Source organism: Candoia aspera, chromosome 2, assembly GCF_035149785.1.
Source record: "Candoia aspera isolate rCanAsp1 chromosome 2, rCanAsp1.hap2, whole genome shotgun sequence".
NCBI classification, from domain to species: domain Eukaryota; kingdom Metazoa; phylum Chordata; class Lepidosauria; order Squamata; family Boidae; genus Candoia; species Candoia aspera.
Window position 1 is genome coordinate 189,479,509 of NC_086154.1, and position 20,377 is coordinate 189,499,885.

A 20,377-nucleotide genomic window follows, 5' to 3' on the forward strand; every position below is an offset into this window, starting at 1 on the left:
TCCAAATGCCAAGTCCAAGTCTGCAGAGGAGATAACAGCTAGAAAAACTCTTTTTTCAGGATAAGGGATGTACATGTCGAGGCTCATGGCTCAAAACTCAAGACTCAAGGCTGAGAGGGCTTCAAGTCCAATGAAGAGAGGGCCAATGAGAAACGCCATAGTTCAAGGAGAGAAATATGCCACAATCAGCACCAGAGATTTAGTGAAGTCCTTAAGCCATTATTAACCAAAAGAGAGAACTTCAGCTGTATAGGACATTGTAGACTTGAAACGATAAATACTGGTAAAACTCTTCTCTTCCTTGCTTTAATGTATTGCTACAGATGCTATCAGTTGCTGGTTAATGGAGCTGGGAAGGAATTGTATCCACTTTTGCTGTCTCCTTAGCAATATAGTTGTTGCATTGCTCTAGTAATTGTTATATTACCCTGTTATAAGCTGTGCACTGTTGCTGACTTCTGCTATTTTTTGATACAGGACTTGAACATTGGGACAGGTCCAGTGTGTATAGGCAGTGTATGATACTGGAATACAGAAAGGGTGGGATCACAAGATCTGCTCTTCCTAGATGTCACCCAGTCTGCAGAATTGAGGATGCCATTGGCTAGAAGACAAATTGGCTCTCTAGGGGACACATGGCCCAAGCCACTGACAAAGCTGCAGCCATTAACATTCTTACTGAATGTTTCTATAACTCAGTATTGGCACCATGTCTTCATTACATCTTGTTAGCCTTTATTACTCCCCCACTTGATATTACTTGTGTAAGTAAATGGTTTGTCCAACGTTATCCTGAAACTAATAGCATTTTAATGTCATTGTTCAGGGAAGACTTGCCTGTTTCTTGCTCATATATGGTAACTAGCACGATGAATTAATTACAGGACAGATGCTCTCTAAGAACTCTTCCAGACCTACTAGCATGACCAGGAGGACTGCATCGTCTGGCAGTCATATAAAAGCATTGGGATCTCTCTCTCTCCCTCCCTCTCTCTCTCTCTGTGCACATTTAAGTGGGTGATACATACAGGAGGTCAAACCAGGTAGAATCTTAGCCCCCTGCTATTTAATCAGTTGCCTGACCCTGTCAACCATTGAGTTGCTATAAAGATTGAATAGCACAGGGGCTAAGATACATCCTTTATTTGTTGACATAGCATTGGATAAATGGCAAGAGTGATTACATCTTATCCTTGCCGAAGTATTTCCATAAAGCTGCTGCTGGATAAAAAGTACAAGATGCCCATCCTTGAAGGTAGACTGAAATTTTCTCCATAATTTGTCTTTAGGGATAAGGTTAACAGCTTATTTAAAATCAATACAGACAACATATAATCCTGCCCCTGCCCCCCTCCCCCCCTTGGCTTGGAGGTACGCATATTTACCCACCATATGATGAAGGAAGAAAGCATTGATCAGTGGTTGAATGGCTGCCCTGAGCTTCACCTGTTCTTTTTCCACGTCAGTTTTAGGTCCTGATCAATCCAGTCTATCAGTTTCCAGTACAGATACCCTGCATAAAGTCTACTGGTTATACTCAGAAAACTTAGTGGCCAGGCTGTAGCCTTCAGACAGAGAGTGGTCTGTGCATGGGAAAGAACTGCCAGAATGAGAGACCATGAATTCATGTTCTTCCTGAACAGTCCTGGTAATAAATGATCCCCTTCTGATGTTTTTCCTGCTTTTAACTAGTCAATCAATTTTGTTATATCCAACCAGATACAAGATGAGGGGTTAGATATAGTATCACAACAGTACATTTTCCAGGATCTGCTGGGATATGACAATCACACAGTCAGTCATGCCTTAGGTACCTCACATGTGAATTTTGCAAAGCACTCTCCATGGGGCTGCTCTTAAAGGCCATTCAGAAGATGCAGTTGGTCCAGAATGTGATGACATGGGCGGTTAGGGGCTCAGCTCACCACATGAGCTGCACTGGTTGCCACTAAGCTTCTGGTGTGATTCGATGTCATGCGCTGCCTACCTCTGAGTAATACACAGACGCTGATTCCGTGAAACAGGCTCTGGTTTATTCGCAGTGTAGATACAGTATAGGAAAAAAGCTGAGAGTGACAAGAGCGCGCCGGTGCGGGGTTTAAATACCCCACGCCGGTCAGCGCCCCCTCACTCGCGGTTACGTCACCCCCTTTGTCCAACACGCTGTCCTGCCGGTAGGTGAGGGGTTGCGAGGCCCCGCTGGCGTTCCGGGATCGCCCATCATCGGTTTCCCTATTCCTCCGTTGATTGCTGTCAGCTGGGCGATCTCCGTTGCGCCAGCGCTAACAGCTTGGGTGTGCCTCGCGATCCGTTTAGCCATTGTCTCTTGTCCTTCAGTCTTTGTAAGTTGATGGCTACTTATCTTGAGCCCCTTCCCCTGTTTCCTTGTTATTGTCATGTGTGCCATTGCGCTGATGTCTTCAGCTCAACGGCACTCATGACATACTGCCCCCTGTCCGAATAGTGCCCCCCCCCCGGTTTTCTGGTTTTTTTTTCCAGGAGAGCTGTCAAAATGGTTTTTTTTTTTTTTTTTTTTTTGAATTTCCCGCCGGAGTGTTTTTCGCCCCTCCCTTTGTTCCGCCCTCTACCACGTGTCTCTCTAGGGTGTGTTCTTAGTGCGCATGCCCAGGTCACACCCTGGGCGTGCCCATGCTCCGGCCACACCCTGTTTGTTTGTCTCAGTTCGACGAGGAGAGAGGCGTGGCTGGTCGGGTGCTTATCAGCTCCAGGTAGGGCCCTTATTTTTTATTCTAAGTGCATCGCCTTTGTTATGTGTGCTCCTGGGCGTTGCCCCTAGGATGCACTGTTGACTTGCTTGCCACTCCCCCGTGGGCCCGGGGCGGGGGGAGGGTGCTGGTGACCGCTTGTTACTGCCTCGTGGGCCCGGGGCGGGGGGGGTGAGTCCCAGGGGGGGGAGGTCCACCCAAGTCGCGGGCTTGGGGGGGCCCTTTCCCTTGGGGCACGGTAGGCGGGGGGGCCAGCGGGGGAGGGGTTATGCAGGTGACGGTTTGCTAGTCTTGGTTTTGGCTTGTCGGGGTATGCCCGGTGAAAAGCCCGGGTCAGGTCAGGCGCGTTAACGTTGTGCGCCGCCACCCATTCTGGGTGGGGGAAGTGTTTCCACCTGACCAAATAGTGTAAAGTTCCCCGTTGCCTGCGAGAGTCGAGTATGTCCCTTACGTCAAAGTGATGTTGCCTGTCGATCATCACCGGTGAGGGCAGTGGTGTGCTTGGGTGCCATCGAGAGGTGGTTGCCGGTTTCAGGAGGCTGGTGTGGAACACCGGGTGGAGTCTCCGTAGGTTGTGTGGCAGGTCCAAGCGTATTGCCACCGGGTTCACTATCTGCGTGACTCGGAACGGCCCGATGTACTTAGGCCCCAGTTTTTTCGAGGGTTGGGGTGACTTTAGGAATTTGGTGGATAGGTAGACCATATCCCCCGCCTGGAACGTTGGTTGCTGGCGCCGGTGCTTGTCGGCCTGCTCTTTGTAGGCCGCCTGTGCATCCTTCAGCGCTGCCGTGATTATTGGCCACGATTCCGCAATCTTCCGTCCCCAGTCGCTAGCGTCCACCTGGGGTTCCGGGGGTTGTGGTAGCTCCGGTATGGGGACGAAGTCACGCCCCAAGACTACCTCGAACGGAGTTTTCCCCGTGCTCGTGTGGATGGCGTTGTTGTATGCGACTTCGGCGAACGGGAGCAGTTCGGCCCAGTCGTCTTGATGATAGTTGGTATATGAGCGTATGAATTGCTCTAGGGTGGCATTGAGGACCTCTGTGGCTCCGTCCGTCTGGGGGTGCCAGGCAGTGGATAGGGCCTGTTGGGTCCCCGTCAGCTTTAGGAAGGCCCGCCAGAATTTAGAAGTGAACTGTGTGCCCCTGTCGGTCACCACACGTGCGGGACATCCGTGTAACCTGTACACGTGGATGAGGAAGAGTTTGGCTAGTTGTTGTGCGGACGGGACCGATGTGCAGGGGATGAAGTGGGCCTGTTTCGAGAAATAGTCCTTCACCACCCAAATGGCCGTTTTCTTCTGGCTGGGTGGGAGGTCCACTATAAAATCCATGGAGATTTCCTCCCATGGGCGGGAGGGTTCTACCACCTGTTGTAAAAGCCCCGCGGGTTTGCCTGGTGCCCGTTTGGCCCTGGCGCACGTTGGGCAGGACGCTACGTATGCTTTCACGTCTCGTCTTAGCGCGGACCACCAGAATTGACGCCTTGTTAGGTGTAGGGTCTTAAGGAACCCAAAGTGTCCCGCTTGCTTGGCGTCGTGGGATCTATGCAAGATCGCTCGGCGTTGTGAGTCCGGGACATAGATTCTGCCTTCCCCCCATGCCAGGTCCTGTGCCATCGTTACCTTGTCGGGGTTTGCCAGGAACCAGGGGTCGGTTTTGAGGGCGGCGGCGAGGTCCGTGCGTATCTCCCCTGGTAGTTGCGGTTGGCATCGTCTGGTCACAGGTTGTCCCGCCGTCGGTTGCGCCGTAGAGTCGAGCTGCCTCCGAGAGCCGCTCCGGGTGGTCACGGCCATCCCCAGTTGAGAGGCGGATAGGACCATCCCAATGGTGTCTGGGGCGGGCTCTTCGTCTTGGGGCAGTCGGGAAAGGGCGTCGGCCAGGAAGTTCTTTTTACCCGGCATGAACTTCAGCTGGAAGTTGAAGCGGCTGAAAAATTGGGCCCATCGGACCTGTTTTGGGCTGAGGCGTCTGGGCGTTCGGAGGGCCTCGAGGTTCCGGTGGTCGGTCCAGACCTCGAATGGTTGGGTGGCTCCCTCGAGTAGGTGTCTCCATGTTTCTAGCGCTGATTTTACCGCGAAGGCTTCTTTCTCCCAGACGTGCCATCGCCTTTCTGTCTCGGAGAATTTCCTCGACAGGTAGGCGCATGGTTTCAGGAGTCCTGTGGGGTCCTTTTGGAGTAGGATGGCCCCCAGGGAGAAGTCTGAGGCGTCGGCTTGGACCACGAACGGCCGTTCTGGGTCCGGGTGCACGAGGATTGGCTCCGTGGTGAACAGCGCTTTCAACTTGTTGAATGCGGTCTGGCACGCGGGAGTCCAATTCAATACTGTGCCCGGGTTCTTGGCGCGTCGGGTGTCCCCCACCCCTTTGGTTTTGAGGAGGTCCGTTAGGGGGAGGGCTATCTCTGCGAATCCCCGGGCGAATGACCTATAAAAATTCGCGAAGCCGAGGAAGCTCTGGAGTTGGCGTCTGTTGCAGGGGTGTTCCCAGTTCAGCACCGCCTCGACTCTTGCGGGGTCCATTTCAATGCCGTCTCCGGAGATTCGGTACCCCAGGTAGTCTAGGCGCGCTTTATGGAATTCGCACTTTGTGGGTTTGGCATAGAGCTGCGCCCTTCTGAGTTTGTCGAGGACTTGCCTGACTAGGGTCACATGTTCCTTGTGCATTTTAGTGTAGATAAGGACGTCGTCTATGTAGACAAGGACCCCTTTGAACAGGTGTTCATGCAGGACCTCATTGATGAGCTGCATAAACACCCCAGGGGCCCCCGCGAGTCCGAACGGCAGCACTTTGTACTGGAAGGCGCCTAGGGGGCAGTTGAACGCAGTCTTCCATTCGTCCCCCTCCCTGATTCGGATGCGGTAGTACGCCTTGCGAAGGTCCAGTTTGGAGAAGACTTTGCCCGTGGACAGGTGGGCTAGCATGTCTTTCACCAGGGGTAAGGGGTATTTGTTGGACAGGGAAGCCGCGTTTAGGCCCCGGTAGTCGGTGCAGAGCCGTAGGGTGCCGTCTTTCTTCTCCCGGAATAAGACGGGGGCTCCGACCGGTAAGCATGCTGGCTCTATGAATCCCCTCTCTAGGTTTTTATCGATGAACTCTCGGAGGGTTGCCATCTCCTTCGGGGTCATCGAGTAGATCTTCGGTCTAGGTAAGGGGACGTCGGGCAGCAGGTCGATCCGACAGTCCGTCTTGCGGTGGGGGGGTAGTTGGTCAGCTTCCGCCTCTCCGAAGACCTCGGAGAAGTCGGCGTATTGTTCCAGTAGGTCTGCTGTGGTAGCTGCGTTGTCCTGTGTAGTCGCCTCTGCTCGTCCCACAGTGGGGTTGGTTCTGCCCGCCGGAACTGGTGCCCGATACTCGCCGTCGCCAAATTTGAAGGTGCGGGTCCCCCAGTCGATGCGCGGGTTGTTTGTCGCGAGCCATGGCATTCCCAGGACTGCAATGGGTCATCCGATGTGGGTGACGACGAACGATGTGTGTTCGGTGTGAGTGCCCATTTGCAGGGTGACCGGCTCGGTTTGCATCGTGGCTGGTTTCCCTCCCGCTGTTGAGCCGTCCAGCTGGTGGAATGCCAACAGCGTGGGGAGGGGGAAGCAGCGGAGGTCGAGTTTGGCGACTAAGTCGGGGTGGATGAGGTTTTTTGAGCACCCCGAGTCCACTAGTGCCGCGGCCGTGGTGGCTCCGTTGCCGGCAGAGAGTTTGATTGCCGCCATTATCACGGAGCTTTCGCCGTTCTGTCGAGGTGGTCCGCGCTGCTGTCCCACCGCCTGCCTCGCAACGCGTTTCAGGGCAGGCGGGGAGCGTTTCCCGCCGGCTGGTCTGGGTCTACGTCGTCCTCTTCCCCCCAGTGGGCGTCCCAGCCTTCCTCTGGTGTCGCTGTGGCTCCGGTCATTCGGCGGTGAGGGGGCGGCGGCGGGTTAAGTGGTTTGGGGCTAGTTTTCGAGGTGGGTTTAGGCACACTGGTCGGCGGTCGGTTGGCGAAGCAATCTGCCGTCTTGTGCCCTAGTTTTCCACACCTCCCGCAGGGCCCACGAATAAATTTCTTCCTTGGGTATGTGGGGCCGGCCGTCCCCACGTGTGGTGCGGGTACCTTTTTGCAGATGTCGTTCGTGTCTTCCGTAGTTGTCATGAGGAAGGTGCGGTGCGCGTGTTCTGCTTTCCCCGTGAGGTGGATCCACCCGTGTAGAGTTTCTGGGTCGTCGCGGTAGAGGGCCCATTGAAGTACGTCGCGGTTGAGCCCCCTTTTGAACATTTCCAGCAGGGTGGTCTCGGACCAGTCGTTGACCTTCCCCGTGAGGGCTTTGAACTCGAGGGCGTAGCCGGGACAGTGCGTGCGCCCTGTTTAAGTCTTTGGAGTGCGCTTTTCGCCCTCACTTTGGCTAGTGGGTCCTCGAAGTAGCTTTTCATCTCGTTGATGAAGGCGGGGAAGTTGGCGAGGGCGGGGGAGCTGGACTCGTACAGTTGGACGTACCAGTCCGCCGCCCGGTCCTGTAGCTTGATCGCCACGGCAGCGATCTTGTCCGCTTCGGAGTTGTAGGAGTGTCCGTGCCTCCCCATGAACTCCCTGGCATTCGTGATAAAGAACGACAGTTTCGCGGGGTTCCCATCAAAGAAGATGGGGAAGTCCTTTGGGGCCCGGGCGTTTTGTGCGCCCCTTCCTCTCGCTTCCCGGCCTGTGGTGTCGTCCGCCTGGGCCGTTTGTTGACCTTCATTTGGCTCATGGGGGTTCGGCGCTTCGCTCGGGGTGTGGACCTGTGCGGGGATGTCGTTGGGCGGCGCGGGGGGCATCAGCGACTGAAGCATGGTCCGGAGTTCCTTCAGTTGGGTCTCCATGGCCGCGAGTCTAGCTTGTGCGTCCTCGTCCGCGATCCGCGCCGCCGCTGGGGCCGGTTCCGTCGGTGTGTCGGCGGGGGTGGGTTGCCGGTGGGGTTCAGTCTCTCTCGGCCGTTGGTCTGCTTCCTCCGCCGTCTGCTGGGTTGCTTCTTCGTCCTCCCCCGTGCTTACCGCCATTGGGCTGCCGCTCCACGCCCGTTGCTGGGGTGCGATGTGGGGCGCGGGGTTCTCCGCTGGTCTCGGGAGGTATGTTGCTCCCTCCCGTGGCCGGGTTGCCTCCGTCGCCATCTCCCCTTGAGGTTGGAGCTGAGGCTCGGGTTGGGTCGGGTGGGCGTCCATGGCTTCGGGAGTCCGCGGTGCCTCTGGCCTCGATCGGTCCTCCTCTGCTTCTTGCCGTGCGGCTCGCCCCCCTTGTCCGCGTCGCGCCGGCCTCATCTTCCTGGTCTTCTCGCCGTCTACTCCTCCCGCGGCTCGTTATCGTCCGGTGGGGCTCGGCGAGGCTGAGTTTATGACTCTCAGCTTTATGTCATGCACTGCCTACCTCCGAGTAATACACAGACGCTGATTCCGTGAAACAGGCTCTGGTTTATTCGCAGTGTAGATACAGTATAGGAAAAAAGCTGAGAGTGACAAGAGCGCGCCGGTGCGGGGTTTAAATACCCCGCGCCGGTCAGCGCCCCCTCACTCACGGTTACGTCACCCCCCTTTGTCCAACACGCTGTCCTGCCGGTAGGTGAGGGGTTGCGAGGCCCCGCTGGCGTTCCGGGATCGCCCATCATCGGTTTCCCTATTCCTCCGTTGATTGCTGTCATCTGGGCGATCTCCGTTGCGTTAGCGCTAACAGCTTGGGTGTGCCTCGCGATCCGTTTAGCCATTGTCTCTTGTCCTTCAGTCTTTGTAAGTTGATGGCTACTTATCTTGAGCCCCTTCCCCTGTTTCCTTGTTATTGTCATGTGTGCCATTGCGCTGATGTCTTCAGCTCAACGGCACTCATGACATTCGACCTGTAAAGTCCTTCTTGGCATAGGACCTGGCTATCTAAGGTACCACTTTTCTCCCATTGTTTCGACCATCCATTAGATCTGACAGAATGGGCATTCTCCAGGCATCATTGTTAAAATAGTGTCATCTGATGAGACCTAGGTGGCATGCTTTCTCTGTTGTGATACTTGCCCTCTGGAATAGTCTGCCCCATTCTGAGGCTTGAGTTCTTCTCCCTGCTGTCCTTTAAATAGTCCTTCAAGACCTGACTTTTACCTCATATGCAAGGTTGGGAAATGTGTCTGCTGTGAGAATAGTATTAATATGTTGGTGTTTTAATCTCCAGCTTCTTGCCTTATTTTGTATGTATTGGATTGCTCATTTTTCTCTTGTATGCCACCCAAAGTCACTATGAGTTGGGCAGCCTATACATTTGAAAAATAAATAAATATCCAATGTCATTCCATATCTTTGCTAGACCTGTGCTACTAGATGCTGAAATTTGGCCATATCCTTGATTCTTTATGTCTTAGATTTTGTAAGCTGCCCTATAGTCTACTGGATGACTATAACAAGTTTAAATTCTTCTTCTTTATCATCACCATCACCATCACCATCACCATCACCACCATCACCATCACCATCACCATCACCATCACCATCACCATCACCATCACCATCATCATCATCATCATCATCATAATCATCCTTCTTTCTTCACCATCTGATCAGAGACTAGTAGTGCTTTCTGGAATACTGGGCTCTCAAAACTCACTCTCCCTAATTAGAGGAATACTTTTTGCTTTGCCCACTTCTATCCCCTTCTGTTGGCTTTGCTTGAAGGCAAATTCCCCTGAACTCCACAGTGGGAGTGATTGTGCCTTGTGGTGCAGGAAGGTGGAAATGTTGGTTTATATGTTATTATGAGATCTTTATTTTAGGAACTCTCACTGATGACTAGGGCAAGGATTTCTATGACCTAAAAATGTTAGAAATATGCAAGCATTTATGACCTTAAAACTGTTTAAATATGACCAGTTAAAGCAAAAATATGACTTTTAAAGCAAAAATATGACTTTACAATTTTTCTGAAATTAGCACCCAATTTTTAAAAATCTGTGCTTACACACACACAAATTAAAAGGTTTATTCTTCTTCACTTCCAGTGCAGAAGTGCTAGTATTGAAGGAATCAAATGAACATTTTGAGAGTAAAATGGTCATCCCTGGATTAGTTTTCATTAACAGCAGAATTGCATTGGATGACCATGTGCATCTTGAGGTTATTAAACTCAGAACTCCTTCTGTTGTCCACCAGTATGTTCTTGTATCTGGAGAAACTCCTTTCGACATCACAAGAGGTTATAGGAACAAATTTGAAAAAAGCAAACTCATCTGGAGAAAATTCTGGCTTGAAGTCTGCAAATTTTGCTTTGCGTCCATTTAGAACATTACTTATTTTGCAAAGTGTTGAATAGCCCACATTAGATTGCAGCACTCTGCGGTTTATCACTAATTTTTTCAGCCACTTTCCCCTTTGCTTGCTTTAAATCACTCTTAGTTTGTTTTACAATGTTCAGTGCATCTCTAAATTCCATTTCTACAGTTTCAAGGTGGGTGATTGCTCTTCATAATCCACTGAAGTTAGATCCAATATATGCTAAGTTTCCAGCCAAGGTTTCAGAAAAGGTATCTTGCACAATCTTGATGGAGGAAGATTCACAACAGTCAAATTATTTAACTATTCGCTGCAAGGAAGCATAATTTGTGAAATAATATATAGCCACATCCAGCCAATTTCCCCAACGTGTCACAACAGGTTGGGGAGGGAGAGCCAAAGTAGGAGCAATTTCTTTGAACTTTTGTACTTGAAGTGGAGCTTTAATGAACATTTTTTTCCCATTTGAAATTATCTTACCTACATCAGGATAGTTGCTTTGAATATCTTCAGCCACTCTGTGTAAACCATGTGCAAGGCATGTGATATGGATCATTTTTGGATAAAGAAGTTTAAATCCCTTGGCTGCTTTAGTCATGTATGGAGCAGCATCTGTTACAAAGAGAAAAATATTTCACCTTTTTACATCATCTGGCCAGAATAGCTTCATAGAATTGTCAAAGAGCATAGCAATAGTGGAATTGTTTACTTTTTGTAGAGTTTCACATGTTAGAAGAAATACTTCATCAGGCTTGTCACATTTCAGAGTGCCAATAATAACATTGGCTACATTTCTTCCATTTACATCACTTATTTTGTCTATAGAAAGCCATATCTTATTGTTGTCAACAGCAGATCTTATCTTTTCTAACACATCTTCATAGCAGGCAGAGATGTAATTTTCCCTTACAGTTGATTCATTTGGAATCAGGTGACTGGTGTACTTCTCCAAAAAATGCCTGAGGCTACCACTACCTAATTTCCTTAAGGGAATATTTGTAGTAACCATCATTGTACAGAGACCCTTACAAAATTCTGACTGGGTATTTGATGAACCTGCAGTTGAAGAAGCTCTTATGAAAAGGAGACGTTGCCTGTTCTCAGTGAAGGTAAATCTTGCTAAACAACTCTTGTGTTTCATGGTGTCACCATGTTATTGAATATTAAAACGCTTTGGGGCCAATACCTTAACTTCACACAATTTACAAAACAAAATATCACCATCACTACTGAAAATCTGCTCCCCAAATTCTTGAACAAGATGCCATAATTTCACACTTGCTAAACATCTACTTTTAGGAATGTTGAAATTAGATTGCAGCTCTCATGTGGCTCCACCATCTTGAACACAAGCACACCTGAGCTGGGGAGCAAATGAGAAAAAGAAAAAAAAAATAGGCAAATTCTTACTCTTTTTTTCAGGCCTGGTCAGGGGAGAAGCCTCTGCCGGCTGAAGTCATTTTGAAAAAGGTTGCTCTCCCTCTCTTACACACACACACATACACAAACACACAGAGCCCTGAGTTGGGGAGCAAATAAGAAAAAGAAAAAACAGGCAAATTCTTACCATTTTTTCAGGCCTGGTCAGGGGGGAAGCCTTTTCCCTTTCCCTCCCGCTCCCTCTCTCTTACACACAGAGCCCTGAGTTGGGGAGCAAATAAGAAAAAAAAAACAACAGGCAAATTCTTACCTTCTTTTTCAGGCCTGGTCAGGGGAAAAGCCTTTGTTCCCATCTCTCTCTCTCTCTCTCTCTCACACACACACACACACACTCTCACACACACACACCCCTCCCTGAGTTGGGGAACAAATAAGAAAAAGAAAAAAAAACCAGGCAAATTCTCACTTTCTTTGATGGCTTGAACTTGCTGGTTTATTAGGAGGGTTGCCAATGACCAAAATATGACAAAACTATGACATTTGTTACAAAATTAAGCAGAAATATGACATAACACCTTTAAAAAGTCAAAATATGACTTTTCAGGCAAAATAAAAAAGCATCTAATTCTCACCAGATTACTCTAAAATGTATTTTAACTTACTTACAAATTCAAATAAAGACATGTATTCATGAATACAATAGAAACTAATAAGACATGTCATAGAAATCCTCGCCCTACTGATGACTAAATGTGCCATAGGACCAAAGACATTAACATGTATATAGCAGATGATAATATTGAAAGGATACCTGGAGTAATCAGGTTTTGTGTTAGGGTACACTACATTTGATAGTCATGTGGACCTGAATCAGATGGTTTTCTTTGTCAGCTACTGTAAGAAGAAAATAAATGGATCATTTATTTCTGATCAAAGATGACAATAAATGGGCCAGTGGTCAACTAGAGTATGATTGAGACCTCTTTTTTTCCAACAAGAGTGACAGCCATACAGATATGAATGATAGAAGGTAGGATGTTTAGAACTGTGTTCTTTATTAGCAGTTTATTGACAATGGTGCCAGTAATGAAAAATAGAGGAAAATTGGAGAAAATATCTTCAGTGTGCATTTTAAAAAGAGGAATATTTCCTTCCTTCCTTCCTTCCTTCCTTCCTTCCTTCCTTCCTTCCTTCCTTCCTTCCTTCCTTCCTTCCTTCCTTCCTTCCTTCCTTCCTTCCTTCCTCATTACTTAAGCTAAAAAATAATACTTAAAAGGAGGTATGTGAAATAATATTGCTTCAAATATCTAGAAGTGTTGCTTCAGTCAGTTCAAAATTGCAAGTAAAGTTTTATCTAAGAAGTACCTCTCAAAGTAGGATCTTCTATTGCTTGTATTGCTCAGGAAGAAGAGACGAAGAGCAGATGGAGGGCTTGCTGCAAGGAAACATCAAGAGAACAGGTAATAATGATGTTGTACTAGGGAAGGTATATACAGTACAACTTTTCCCAGGCTGAGGGCCCTCTTGGTTCATTTATTCATTCATTTGCTCCTGAGGTCTTCCAGACTCCACCTAGCTTACAACAAAAACATTCAGAGTAATAAAACATCCAAAATTTAATCTATAAAAATGTAACATAACACAAAAGAAAAACAAAAGTAATAAGATAATAACAATATATGAAATAGCAGAGTAGGAATCCCTCATCAAAACTTCTTTACATATTCCTACCACAATCCATAACATACATAGCTCCTACCTCCTCAAGCCACTTCCACATATTCACTTCCTAACTCTCATTCTAGCCACTCCACCATGCTATCTGGCCAAGTGAGTGAAGCCTGATGGTTGACCATTCCCACATTCCATCATCTAACTTGATCTAACCCCTCCACAGGCTTCAAACCGCCTATCCCCCACCCACCTCCACTTCCCAGGAGTCCCTTTTCCACCAAGGATCCTGGTTCTGGGCAAGAGCATCCCCACCCATACTTCCACTCCACTTGCCTTCTTCTTCCTTCCAGTTTTCACCCAGAGGGGACCTTCTGGTTCAGTCTGATTCTGCCCTTCCAATACAATCCAGTTTTTCCTATCCAAGAAAATATAGTCCAGAGCAATATCCACCATCCAAAGCATGGAAACTCTCCCTTGTTCAGTCCACCTTCCAACACCCAGGGCAATTCCTACTCTGCCAGCTAAAGGCATAATCCCATTGCCAGCTTCCAGGCACTCAATGGGCACAAGGACCCAAACAGTAGCAAGAGAGTCTTCAAACCAAGACTCCACCACCAAACCTGCCAAGATCACCCTCTGCCTGCCTGCTGGTTGCCCAGAACTCCATCGACTGGACATTCTCCCTGCTTCCCCAGCTTCTCCATTGACAAACGCACTGAGATGAAAGTTGCCCTCTTGCCACCATCCTTGTCAGAAACATTTATTTTGCTACTGACCATTTCCAGTTCAGAAGATGAACTGAGATCCAGCCATCATTGGAGCAGCCTTCACTGGCAATGAGCAACCTGCCTTTTGATTCATTGCCTTTGCAAACTAGCTTCCACAGCTCTGGAAAAGTGAATATCCTCCTTGTCAATGTCTGCTTATTTCACCCACTCCAATATTTTCACATGCAAGAACATTCATAATATTCCCATCAGCCTTCTGTCTTCCAACCACCATTTATGTCTACAAGTCTTCCAACAACCCAAACCTTCTCCATTACCACTTTTCTTCCATAAAACAATCCAAATACTCTACACTTCAATCCATCAGTCTTCGAACTACATCAAACAACCAGCTCCCCACATTCTGACAGACCACTTGACTCTAAGAACTCCTCTCATATCCATCTTGGGAAAAAGTGTTGGGTGGGAGTCTGCATTCCGAAACATAGTGGGCAAGTCAAAGATGAAAAGTGTACCTTTGATTTCATTTCATTTACATTTTAAATGTAATCATCATTAAATGTAATTCATATGATTACTCTCCCATTATGTATTTAATATTGTCATTTTCTGTCAAAATCAGAACTCCTTTTGCTAGTCCTTTGGTCTGCAAGCAAACTTTTGAGAGCTGTGTGTGATTCTAAAAGGTTCTATTCCTCTGTAGTATGGAAGACATTTAAGGAGATGTGAGGCTGAGGAGCAATGGTTAACTGCGCAGCAACAGCTTTTCAAGACTTACCTGTTAGGGTCCATAATAACTTCTATATTCTAAACATGGTAACAGGTCTTATATAATTATAACAATAGGTATCCCCCCCACCAAGTACTCTGTTTTATTTATTTTATTTAATTTATTCAATTTGTATAGCTACCCATCTCAAACCAGTGACTCTGGGCAGCTGACACTCATTGTTTTGTTTTAATGTCTCAAGTGATCTCAATCAGTGAGTTCTTTTATAATTGTGAAGTCAGTGGAAGGGAAGCAATGTTTTTAAGTGATCTTCTGATTGACTTACTCAAAAACTGAATTTCTTTCCAACTGGTTGAAACAGTAATTTGTCTCCATCAAGGGTCTGATAACTTGATAACAGATAACTGATTTTTATCTAGAAATGTATACATAGTACATTGTTGTCTTTCAATCTACTCCTACTATCCTTTTTGAATGTAGGTATCTGGCAACACTTTGTTGAACAGAAGACTTTTCATTAAACTATTTCTTATAAAATAAGATTATACAGTTAAGCTCTTCCTTTGCATTCCTAAAATATAAAAATATATAAAAATATAAAAAAGAACTAAAATTCTTATAGTCTTATAGTTCAATAAAATCTTATATTCTCTAGGTTTGGGGGAAAACCCCCTCAGATAACTTTATTTTTCTCCAACTGAGCTAAAAGGAAGGGTTTTCAACAACTGGGTATAAAGCAACCTTTTTCATCCCTACACAACTACTATTAATCTCTATCCATTGACAATGCTGCCATTGAATGATGGGAATAGTAGTCGAAGGTATCTGAAAAGCATCAGATTGTGGAAAGTTGACTTAGAACACAGATCCACATTTTTTCCCCCAGATCTTTGAGTGGCATACAAAAACAGAGGTGGGGAGAAAATAAACCACTGGGCAGGAATGAAACTGAAAGCAAACTACATTTAACTGAAATCAAATGAATTAAATAGGGCTAATTCAATTACTCCATGCATATTTAATTATTTCCCTCTTCCCTCTTTCACAGCATTATAATATAATAGCAAATTGTGGAGGAGTTCTAGGGCCATAAGCAATGCTTTTGGGGACCATGTGTGGCCCAGTTGGAAAACCTATTACATTAATGAAGCCCATCCTATATGGAATTATATGCAAACACTGTGGGACAGCAGGGGAGCTGCAGGGGGTGTGGGAAAGATAGTGGCTGAGACTCCACCTCTTTTAAAATTACATTGCATGTATGATGTGTATATATATGTATAAAATATTGTAAACCACCCAGAGTCCCCTTTTTGGGAGAGATGGGCGGTGATAGAAACTTTAGATAGATAGATAGATAGATAGATAGATAGATAGATAGATAGATAGATAGGGGTGGGGCTTCAGTCGTGTGGTCATGGCCACCTGTAGAGATTAAGGAAGATGACCTTGATGGAAATATGCAAGAACCTAGGCAAAGGAGGCTGAAACATGCTTTAAGTCCAGAACAATGAGAACATTCAGAAGCAGCTCAGGCAGATGCCTCCCTAATTCACTGGAATATAATTGTGGGGGGAGGCGGGCGTTTACTTCATAATCAGGCTTGCAAGATTTTGCTATTACAGCCAATCTTGGACACATTAAGTGAAGACCCAGCTCTCTGGAGAAGGCTCTAATGCTGGGAAAGGTGGAAGGAAAGAGAAGAAGAGGATGACCAGGAGCCAGGTGGATAGATTCAATTATAATAGCAATGAATGCACCATTGGAAGAGCTGAAGGACCAGGTTAGGGACAGATCATCATGGAGAAAACTATGATTGCTGAGAGTCAATGAAGATGTAAGGGCATGTAATCAATCAATCAATCAATCAAAGTAATTTTAGTCTTTCTGTGGAGTTAATTGGCCTACCAAGTGGGGCAGACAGCATCCTCTTGATGTCCCCCCGCTTGCTGGCGTATATCTCAGGGGCAGGTTCCTTACAGTAAGGGAAAGCCTCCCCCATGAACTTATAAGTGCCAAGGAAGAAGTACAATGGGAGAGGAAATATTCGTATTTTCTCCCAGTGAGGCAAAATAATCAAGGTTAGAGCTGTCACTTTGAAAGTATTAATGAATTTAAAGTGCTGGGATTGTTTCTGTACGTGTAAGATGCTCCTCTGTATTTAAAGAGGCAGAGAGCAAGCCAGTTTATTTTAAGGTCCCACATAACTGAGCTTAGAAAAAAAGAAGAAAGAAAATGTTTTGGTTAAATGGAACCTAGGGATGACAGAAAACATGTGAGCCTTGTGCAAGTGAAAAAAATCATTTGCATTTCCAGTGGGCAGGCCATGCTGGAAGAGGGGAGATGCTGAAACTAAATCACATCCAATTTCTCCTAAGATCAGTAGGGCAGTTTGTAGCTTGTACTTTCTGTGGGTAGGTAAGATCCTGCAGTCATAGCAACATCTACCTCATCTTGGAAATTCATTTCCATCGCTTGTTTTCACATTTTCTGGAGGGTGCTTTCCCGGATAGAAGGATCCCCTCCATATGTAACTTGGGAAATATTTACATCAGAGGTTTCTCTCTGTAGCATGTCTGTCAAACACATTTCTCTGTCAAAACCATGACACGGGAGCACTCACATGGTGGCAAAATTTTAACAACACTTTCTTCCCCTTTGGATTTCTCGGGATCCCAAGACTTTTACAGTTGTGTAACTCAGCTCATGAATACCAAGTGGATTGGGCTCGATCACCCTCATGCCTATGCATGACACACACGCACACGCACACACACACAATATTTTCAGAAAGTGAATGCTCTGGATCTTGTTTATTTTTTATTTGATTTGATTTAATGTCAGCCAATTCCAAGTGACTCTGGGCAGCTGACAATTTGCCAAACAAGATAAAAACAATGTAATATAAAACAACATACAACAAAAACCAATTTTTTCTCTCTCTCCCTCTCTCCAGTGTGTGTGTGTGTGTGTGTGTGCATGTGTGCATGTGTGCATTTATATGTATATGTATATGAACAAGATCAACATCCCACCAACATCTAACATCCAGTGAAGGGGGCTCCAGCCTGGGAGAACAGGATTCTTTGAGAATCATTGATATTCAGATAAAAACGGCAAGTAATTATTGAAATTTTAAACAGGCCCTGCCTCAATTCTATGTATCTAGGGGCTGTTCCATACTTTACAAAGGCAATGCCTGTCTTCATCACTGACCATAGAATTAGTCTGAAATGGCAGGTAAGTTTGTCACATCTCATAGTTTCAAAGCACTAAACATGCCCTGCACTGTATTTTAACTTGTTAACAAAAAACAGAATAATCTATGTAAATGTGCCTACATTTTTCCCAAGCTGATGTCCTCTACATATGTCAGGGGAGAAACTCAGAATTCCTTACCGGCAGTGGGGGGATGGGGGGGAGGAGTGATGCGGCCAGGAGCTTAGATGAGCCTGCTGGTATGATACGGTTTCAGGTAGATGTTAGTGGGCATAAGGGATAAGGTTAAATGGTAGTCCCCTAACCAGACCTTCTGGGCAAATGAGAACACATTCTTCTTGTGAGATTTTGACATTTCAACACCTCACAAAGGAATCCTTTGGGGAGGGAGGGGCAAGGAGGGTCAAACGGACATTGAGATGTAAACTCCGCCCCTTTTCTATGTACATCGCAACACTGCATGGACAGCCAAAGGGGCAGACTTGCGGACTGACACCACTAAACTTTTCATTACAGTGCTGAAAGCAGCAAGATCATCTAAACGCTGCTGGTTTCTCATGAGATCTTGTCCATTTAAAATATATTAAAAATGTAAGTAGGGACATTTTTAGGTCATTGGGTATAATCTAGTGAATTGCCACTAATCTAGTGGATGCTGCATTGCCTACCTAGATTGTAGAGCATCTCACCCATCAGGGTAACCAAACCTGTGCTCTTGAAAACCACAAGAATTATGTGTGGTAAGCTGGTCTCTCACTCAGGTCGCCCGCAAAACCCTGTTTATTGGCATCTACGGAAAGCCTTGTGTATTTTTATATCAAAATAGCTGAAGGACTAATGTTCTAAACCCATTTAAAATTAATTTGTGTACATTTTAGTAGTAAAGCTCTCTATTTTCATTGCTGTTCAATCTGTGCAGAGAATCCAGATGGTCCATTTTGAGAATAGCAGCCAAGTTGGCAAAAACAGACCTAATAATTTCAACATTTTCTCAGCTCAACCTTTAAGCAGTAACAAAATGAATGAAATGGCAATTTAAAAAATGTTTCTTATCTATACCCCAATCTACCTAGCATATTTGTAGTTCACCATCCAAGGACTTGAGAGCTGCATAAATGGTTTACAACTCTCCTGTAAAGCAGGGGATAATAACTGTGGGCCCTCAGTTAGCTTCCCAGGATGAATAGAATTCTCAGTTCATGGCTTCCTATTTTATATCTATTCTCTATATTCTAATGGCTCTGTATTTTCTGCTGTCATTGGATAGAAACATTTAATGATGGTAGATCCTTCATGACACTGATTTTGCCAATACTCAATTCAGTAAGAACCAAAATTAACTTCATTAGACAACTCTCCTCACGGAATCCCAGAACTGAAGGAATGTGAAATATGATTTCTCTAACCTTTTATTTCAGTGGGGAAAAGTTGGTGAGGGAAATACTAGTAGCAGAAAAGCACTGACACATTATAAACACATTCAGACACAATGCTGGAGCATGAAAAAGCTGCTCATGTTAAATATGCCATGTTCTTCTCCTGGAATTCAGGAATCTTCAACACATTTTTTTTTAAAATCGGTTTCATGTGGTAGTCCTGTATTAGTGTCAGATAGATCAAGAGTATTTTTTTTTTCAATCCTTAGAGTAATCTGGAAATAAAAATGCTTTAAGGACAGCATTGAGTATTATTATAGCTTCAGGGCCACTTGGGGCTGGCCCTACCATTAAGCACAAAAGTCATGCATTTCACAGCCTGCTCTGCATCACCTGTCCTGAAGTCTGATGGGCGATGTAGTTCTATCACCAGAGGTGAAGGCAAGGGCAACTATCTCTTGGGCTCATTTCTGTGTAGCCATTTTGCCTCAAATCATAATGCTTTAGCATCTTTCCCCTGGTCTCCTTCTCAATTACTTGTGTGTGTGGATGATTTCAGGAACTGAAGGTCAGTGTCAGAGCTGGCTCTGTCAGAAAAACAAGGAGTCCTCGTTAGAAGACAAATGTAAGTTGTTTGGTATTATTTTGACTTGATTGTATTTTTACTGGCAGAACAAGAACTTGCAGATATTTTTCTCACAAATGCTAAAATAACTTGGGTAGCACTTGGTGGCATTTGCTGTTCTGCCTTAGGGCAGCCACATGTCACTTGCCAGCCCTACTGTTTGTCACTCAGACTTCAATCCATCTTCTCTATTGGCAGGCAACAATGTTCTAGTGATAAGAAATCATTTAACTTATATTCTTATAATAGGGAGGGTCAGATAGAGAAGATAGCTGAGCAAGACTGTCCCCCACCCATAATGGCTCAGCACATGGCTGATGCATGTGCCAAGTTTGGAAGAGGGAGATTTTATTGCATCTCCAGTGGGACTGGCTGGTTCCCTAAGTAACATAAAGATGACATGAAAAACAAACTTGGAAATTCAACAGGCAATAAAATAATTATCACACACAATTGAAGAACAACACACAGAAGTATGAAAATCTTTGATGGCATTCCTTCACTTTTTTAGATTAATGGCACTAATTGCTTTTCAGCCATATGGGGTGGTTAGAACAGTCTGTGCACTCACAGAATGCCAAGAAAGGATATCATGAATGCATGTTAAAACAAATACAATTAATATGACTTATTAGAGGTGACATTAGCATGGATTTACTGGATTTATAGACT